Raw genomic sequence first — 7,500 nt, 5'->3', positions numbered from 1 at the left:
AGGTGGTATGGTAATGAGGAATCAGGGTAGGAGTAGTATGGCCCTGTCAATCAACTCCTTACCTCTGATGCACACGCGCACACTCAACATACACACACACACAAGCGCACACACACACTCAACAGAACACATACAGACAAACACACACTCGCACACACTCAACATAACACACATAGACAAACTCACACACACGTGCACACACACAAACACACACACACTCAACATACACACATGCACACACACACACTCAACATAACACACACAGACACACACACACGCGCACACGCACAGACAAACTCACACACGTGCGCGCACACACAAACACACACACACAACATACACACACACGCGCGCACACATTCAACATAACACACACAGACAAACACACACACACACACGTGCACACACACAGACAAACACACACACACACACACACACACACACATAAACACGAACACTGGACACAAACTAGCAATAGAGGTAATTTTGGGGGTGTGTAACACAGCACAGCCAGGAGAGGGAGAGGGTGAGGAGGTGAAGGAGAGAAAGAAGGATAGAGAACAAGATGGAATGAGAGAAACAATAGATGAAGACGAGGGGAGGAGCAGGGGATTCTGGGCAGGATGTATTCAGAGAGAGGAAGAAAGAAACTGGTAGAGATCATTGAATCAGATTGAATCCTATTTTACATTAGAGTTGACCAACTAAATCAAAAAACGATTCTGCTTTGGAAATATTTACACGTCTTTTGTATTTATTGAACTGAATTAAACTGGATTAAACTGGAATAATCTGGATTAATCTGGTATAAACTGGATTAAACTGGATTAATCTGGAATAAACTGGATTAATCTGGATTAAACTGGATTGAGATAATGATGTATAATATACACTTTGATCCAAGCATGCATAAATGTTTTACGTGTGGGTGGTCCTGGGAATTGAACCATTTATCCAGGAGTTGCAAGCATCATGCTGTACCGACTGAGCTACAGAGGAAGGCAGAGAAAAAATACAGAGAAAAGAAACAGTTCAACCATAATTAGCGTTAAGCCAAACTAATGTAGATGTACTGTGTTGGAGGGCCAATAGGGATCCCATTCTAATAGGAATATTACTGGGTTTGTATCCTCTAGGAAGAATGTGCAGTTCAAAGCATTACCCTGCCTTTAGTTTAGGAATCCCAATACCCTGCTTTTAGTTTAGGAATCCCAATACCCTGCTTTTAGTTTAGGAATCCCAATACCCTGCTTTTAGTTTAGGAATCCCAATACCCTGCTTTTAGTTTAGGAATCCCAATACCCTGCCTTTAGTTTAGGAACCCCAATACCCTGCCTATAGTTTAGGAATCCCAATACCCTGCTTTTAGTTTAGGAATCCCAATACCCTGCTTTTAGTATTGGAATCCCAATACCCTGCCTTTAGTTTAGGAACCCCAATACCCTGCCTATAGTTTAGGAATCCCAATACCCTGCCGTTAGTTTAGAAATCACATTAAAATGCCTTTAGTTTAGGAATCACGTTAAAATGTCTTTAGTTTAGGAATCCCAATACTCTGCCTTTAGTTTAGAAATCACGTTACCCTGTCTTTAGTTTAGGAATCCCAATACCCTGCCTTTAGTTTAGGAATCACATTACCCTGCCTTTAGTTTAGGAATCACATTACCCTGCCTTTAGTTTAGGAATCACATTACCCTGACTTTAGTTTAGGAATCACATTACCCTGCCTTTAGTTTAGGAATCACATTACCCTGTCTTTAGTTTAGGAATCCCAATACCCTGCTTTTAGTTTAGGAATCCCAATACCCTGCCTTTAGTTTAGGAATCACATTACCCTGCTTTTAGTTTAGGAATCCAATTACCCTGCCTTTAGTTTAGGAATCACATTACCCTGTCTTTAGTTTAGGAATCACATTACCCTTCCTTAGTTTAGGAATCATATTACCCTGCCTTTAGTTTAGGAATCACATTACCCTGACTTTAGTTTATAAATCACAGTACCCTTTCTTAGTTTAGGAATCACAATACCCTGTCTTTAGATGGGGAAATCACATTACCCTGCCTTTAGTTTAGAAATCACATTACCCTGTCTTTAGATGGGGAAATCACATTACCCTGCCTTTAGTTTAGAAATCAAATTACCCTGTCTTTAGTTTAGGAATCACATGACCCTGCCTTCAGATTAGGAATCACATGACCCTGCCTTCAGATTAGGAATCACATGACCCTGCCTTCAGATTAGTAATCACATGACCCTGCCTTCAGATTAGGAATCACATGACCCTGCCTTCAGATTAGGAATCACATGACCCTGCCTTCAGATTAGTAATCACATGACCCTGCCTTCAGATTAGGAATCACATTACCCTGCCTTCAGATTAGGAATCACATGACCCTGCCTTCAGATTAGGAATCACATCATCTTTTCCTTCAGGGCCATAATAGCTGTTGCATGACCATTCTACATTAAAACTCCTTAAGAAGATCTTGCTCCCTGCTCTACTGGGAACTGCCCAGGCTGGTCACTAACTGGCCAGGCTGGTCACTAACTGGCCAGGCTGGTCACTAACTGGCCAGGCTGGTCACTAACTGGCCAGGCTGGTCACTAACTGCCCAGGCTGGTCACTAACTGCCCAGGCTGGTCACTAACTGGCCAGGCTGGTCACTAACTGGCCAGGCTGGTCACTAACTGGCCAGGCAGGTCACTAACTGGTGTGATGTGTCTGTGCCAATGTTTGTGTTGATTCAGTCCCCTCATTTCCATAAGGTGTTTTTTTTAATCTGTTTTCTAAATCAATTTTACTGCTTGTGTCAGTTACTTGATGTGGAATAGAGTTTCATGTAGTCATGGCTCTATGTAGTACTGTGTGCCTCCCATTGTCTGTTCTGGACTTGGGGACTGTGAAAAGACCTCTTGTGGCTTGTCTTGTGGGGTATGCATGGGTGTCCGAGCTGTGTGCCAGTAGTTTAGACAGACAGCTCGGTGCATTCAACATGTCAATACCTCTCATAAATAAAAGTAGTGATGAAGTCAATCTCTCCTCCACTTTCAGCCAGGAGAGATTGACATGCATATTATTAATATTAGCTCTCTGTGAACAGCCAAAGGCCAGCCTAATTCCTTTTTTGTGGCACCTGACCACACGACTGAACAGTAGTCAAGGTACGACAAAACTAGGGCCTGTAGGACCTGCCTTGTTGATAATGTTGTTAAAAAGGCAGAGCATTGCTTTTTATAGACAGACTTCTCCCCATCTTAGCTACAACTGCATCAATATGTTTGGACCATGACAGTTTAGTCATCTCAACTTGCTCAATTTCCACATTATTTTTTACAAGATTTAGTTGAGGTCTAGGGTTCAGTGAGTGTTTTGTTCCAAATACAATGCTTTTAGTTTTAGAAATATTTAGGGATAACTTATTCCTTTTCACCCACTCTGAAACTAACTGCAGCTCTTTGTTGAGTGTTGCAGTCATTTCAGTTACTGTAGTGGCTGACATGTATCATGTTGAGTCATCCGCATACACAGACACTCTGGCTTTACTCAAAGTCAGTGGCATGTCGTTTGTAAAAAATAAATAAAAGCAAGGGGCCTAAACAGCTGCCCTGGGGAATTCCTGATTCTAACTGGATTATATTTGAGAGGCTTCCATTAATAAAGAACACTATCTGTGTTCTGTTAGTAAAGCAACTCTTTATCCACATTATAGCAGGGGGTGTAAAGCCAAAACACATACGTTTTTCCAGCAGCAGACTATGATCGATAATGTCAAATTCTGCAATAAAGTCTAACAAGACAGCCCTCACAATCATTTTATCATCAATTTCTCTCAGACAATCATCAGTCATTTGTGTAATTGCTGTGCTTGTTGAGTGTCCTTCCCTATATTCATGCTGAAATTCTGTTGTCAATTTGTTTATTGTGAAATAGCATTGTATCTTGTCAAACACAATTATTTCCAAACGTTTACTAAATGTTGGTAACAGGCTGATTGGTCAGCCATTTGAGCCAGTAAAGGGAGCTTTACAATTATTGGGTAGAGGAATGACTTTAGCTTCCCTCCAGGCCTGAGGGCACAAGCTCTCTAGTAGGCTTAAATTGAAGATGTGGCAAATAGGATTGGCAATATCGTCCGCTATTATCCTCAGCAATTTTCCATTCAGATTGTCAGACCCTGGTGGCTTGTCATTGTTGATAGACAACAATAATTGTTTCACCTCTTCCACACTGACTTTACGGAATTCAAAAGTACAATTTTTGTCTTTCATAATTTGATCCGATATACAGTGGGGCCAAAAAGTATTTAGTCAGCCATTTTATTTTATTTATTTCACCTTTATTTTATTTAACCAGGTAGTCTAGTTGAGAACAAGTTCTCATTTACAACTGCGACCTGGCCAAGAATAAAGCAAAGCAGTTCGACAAATACAATATCATGACGTTGGCCTGGGGTAGGTTTATGACAGTCATAAATACCTCTTCCCCCCCTTTTTCCTCTATCTACCCTACTGATGTTACATTTGCAAAACCCTTGGTTAACATAGAGATTCTGGGAACATCAGAAGGTGGGGGGAAATTAACTATATTCTGGTAATCCGACCAATTGAACATATGCGGTGGTACTTAATGAATATGATGTCAGTTCGGTTGTCATCTGAGACATTCTCCTCAATGATAAGATGACATAAACTCTATAGTGGATAGTCTACACATCAGAGTTATCGGATTCACATGGAATTGTTGTTCAATTTAAATGTTTGAATATGAAATTATTCATGATGGGATGAAATGTGATTTTAGCTTCTAAAATGTGAGATTGGGTTTTCATAAGATAGGGCTCTGCTCAATCGGTGGCCCACCCCTGTGAAGGGACATGGGCTATAACTTTTCAAACACACCCTCCTCTCTCTTCCTATATAAGCCCTTGACTACAATATAACCTCCTGCTCCGAGGACGTGAGGACGACGGTCCGATGTCAGAATGGTTCAGATAATAACTACAGAACGAAGCCAACATCAGCGTGAGCTTTGGTTGCAAATGGCATGAACTTTGAACTCCTATTCACTACAGAAGTGATACCTCCTAGCCGTTGAGTTAGCAACAGCAGCTGCAAACGCAGGTTAGGAAGGAACAGACAGAGTATCCCATCTACCACACAACGATGTTACAATGACGTATCCAATTTACCAGCAGAGACATTCTTGAAATGACAAAGGACTCGGTTGGGCAACACGGCCTTCCATCTACCGAAGCGCAGCTCAGAGTAAATATTTATTGCATTTATCTTTTCCAAATGGACGGTAATTTAGAATGCATAAGATTGTATTTACGATAGCACAGCTTCGCCCTTTGTTCCTCAGTCTTCCAGCTCTTTCACTCAAACACAGCCCCTTTTCTTTTGTGTAACAAGCTGTCATATCTGTTCCGCCCGCTAGGGACGTTTTCCTTTATGACGTAATTTGTAATCAAGTCATGATTAATTGTGTGTATGTGTAATTCTGTGTGATTAGTTAGGTATTTAGTAAATAAATAATTAAACCCAATTTTGTATTGCTGATTCAACTTGTTAGCCACGGTTCGTGCAGATAACCAATAATTTACCACTTTCAGATGAGACTGAATTAAGATGACGATTAATATTGACTGCTATTGATGTAAAATATTACTAGGTCTTTAAGAGTTTATTCGGAAGATAACAGCTCTATAAATATTATTTTGTGGTGCCCCAACTCTCTAGTTAATTACATTTACATTTACATGATTAGCTCAATCAGGTAATATTAATTACGGAGAAATTATTTTATAGAATAGCATGTCATATTACTTAATCCGGCATAGCCAAAGACACGACAACAACAACACAGCCTCCCCCATTTCTCCTTCACTCAAATGCAGATAGCTGATGTTCTGAAAGAGCTGCAAAATCTGGACCCCTACAAATCAGCTGGGCTAGACAATCTGGACCCCCTCTTTCTAAAATGATCTGCCGCAATTGTTGCAACCACTATTACTAGCCTGTTCAACCTCTCTTTCGTATAGTCTGAGATTCCCAAAGATTAGTCCGGACCTCTGGCAGTCTCTATGGGGGTGCCACAGGGTTAAATTCTTGGGGCGACTCTCTTCTCTGTATACATCAATTATGTCGCACTTGCTGCTGGTGATGCTCTGATCCACCTCTACGCAGACGACACCATTCTGTATATATCTGGCCCTTCTTTGGACTCTGTGTTAACTAACCTCCAGACGAGCTTCAATGCCAACTCTCCTTCCGTGGCCTCCAACTGCTCTTAAATGCAAGTAAAACTAAATGCATGCTATTCAACCGATCGCTGCTCGCACCTGCCCGCCCGTGAGGCATCACTACTCTGGATGGTTCTGACTTAAAATATGTGGACAACTAAAAATACCTAGGTGTCTGCTTAGACTGTAAACTCTCCTTCCAGACTCACATTAAGCATCTACAATCCAAAATTAAATCTAGAATCGGCTTCCAATTTTTCGCAACAAAGCATCCTTCACTCAGGCTGCCAAACATACCCTCGTAAATCTGACCATCCTACCGATCCTCGACTTCGGTGATGTCATTTACAAAATATCCTCCAATACTCAACAATTTGGATGCAGTCTATCACAGTGCCATCCGTTTTGTCACCAAAGCCCCATATACTACCCACCACTGCGACCTGTATGCTCTTTGTTGGCTGGCCCTCACTTCGTACTCGTCGCCAAACCCACTGGCTCCAGGTCATCTACAAGTTTGTATGTGTGTGTGTGTTTGTGTGTGTGTTTCAGAGACAGGCTGAGGGTTAGACAAATAAATAGAGAGAGGTGGGGGAGAGATAGAGAGAGAGAGAGACAGAGAGAGAGACAGAGAGAGAGAGAGAGAGAGACAGAGAGAGAGAGAGAGAGACAGAGAGAGAGAGAGAGAGAGAGAGACAGAGAGAGAGAGAGACAGAGAGAGACAGAGAGAGAGAGAGACAGAGAGAGAGAGAGAGAGACAAAGAGAGAGAGAGAGAGAGAGAGAGAGAGAGAGACAAAGAGAGAGAGAGAGAGAGAGAGAGAGGGAGAGAACAGCAACACAATTAGACTCAACCAAATCATGAGAAAAACAAAAAGATAATTACTTGACACATTGGAAAGAAATAACAAAATAACAGAGCAAACTAGAATGCTATTTGGCCCTAAACAGAGAGTACACAGCGGCAGAATACCTGACCACTGTGACTGACCCAAACTTAAGGAAAGCTTTGACTATGTACAGACTCAGTGAGCATAGCCTTGCTATTGAGAAAGGCAGCCGTAGGCAGACATGGCTCTCAAGAGAAGACAGGCTATGTGCTCACTGCCCACAAAATGAGGTGGAAACTGAGCTGCACTTCCTAACCTCCTGCCCAATATATAACCATATTAGAGAGACATATTTCCCTCATATTACACAGATCCACAAAGAATTCCAAAACAAACCCAAGAGAGAGAGAGAGACAGAGAGATCTGTTC

At 41.6% G+C, this 7,500-nt stretch overlaps 1 protein-coding gene across 1 annotated transcript in view; it reads right to left on the bottom strand.

Moving 5' to 3' along the window:
* Positions 1–7,500, bottom strand: part of LOC110503405 (cGMP-dependent 3',5'-cyclic phosphodiesterase) — a 233,189-nt gene that overhangs the window by 188,761 nt on the left and 36,928 nt on the right. The gene's annotated exons all lie outside the window — the stretch shown is intronic.

The sequence above is a fragment of the Oncorhynchus mykiss genome, chromosome 24, assembly GCF_013265735.2.
Source record: "Oncorhynchus mykiss isolate Arlee chromosome 24, USDA_OmykA_1.1, whole genome shotgun sequence".
NCBI classification, from domain to species: domain Eukaryota; kingdom Metazoa; phylum Chordata; class Actinopteri; order Salmoniformes; family Salmonidae; genus Oncorhynchus; species Oncorhynchus mykiss.
Note: the sequence above shows the minus strand (reverse complement) of the source record. Positions and strands in the feature narration are given on the sequence as shown.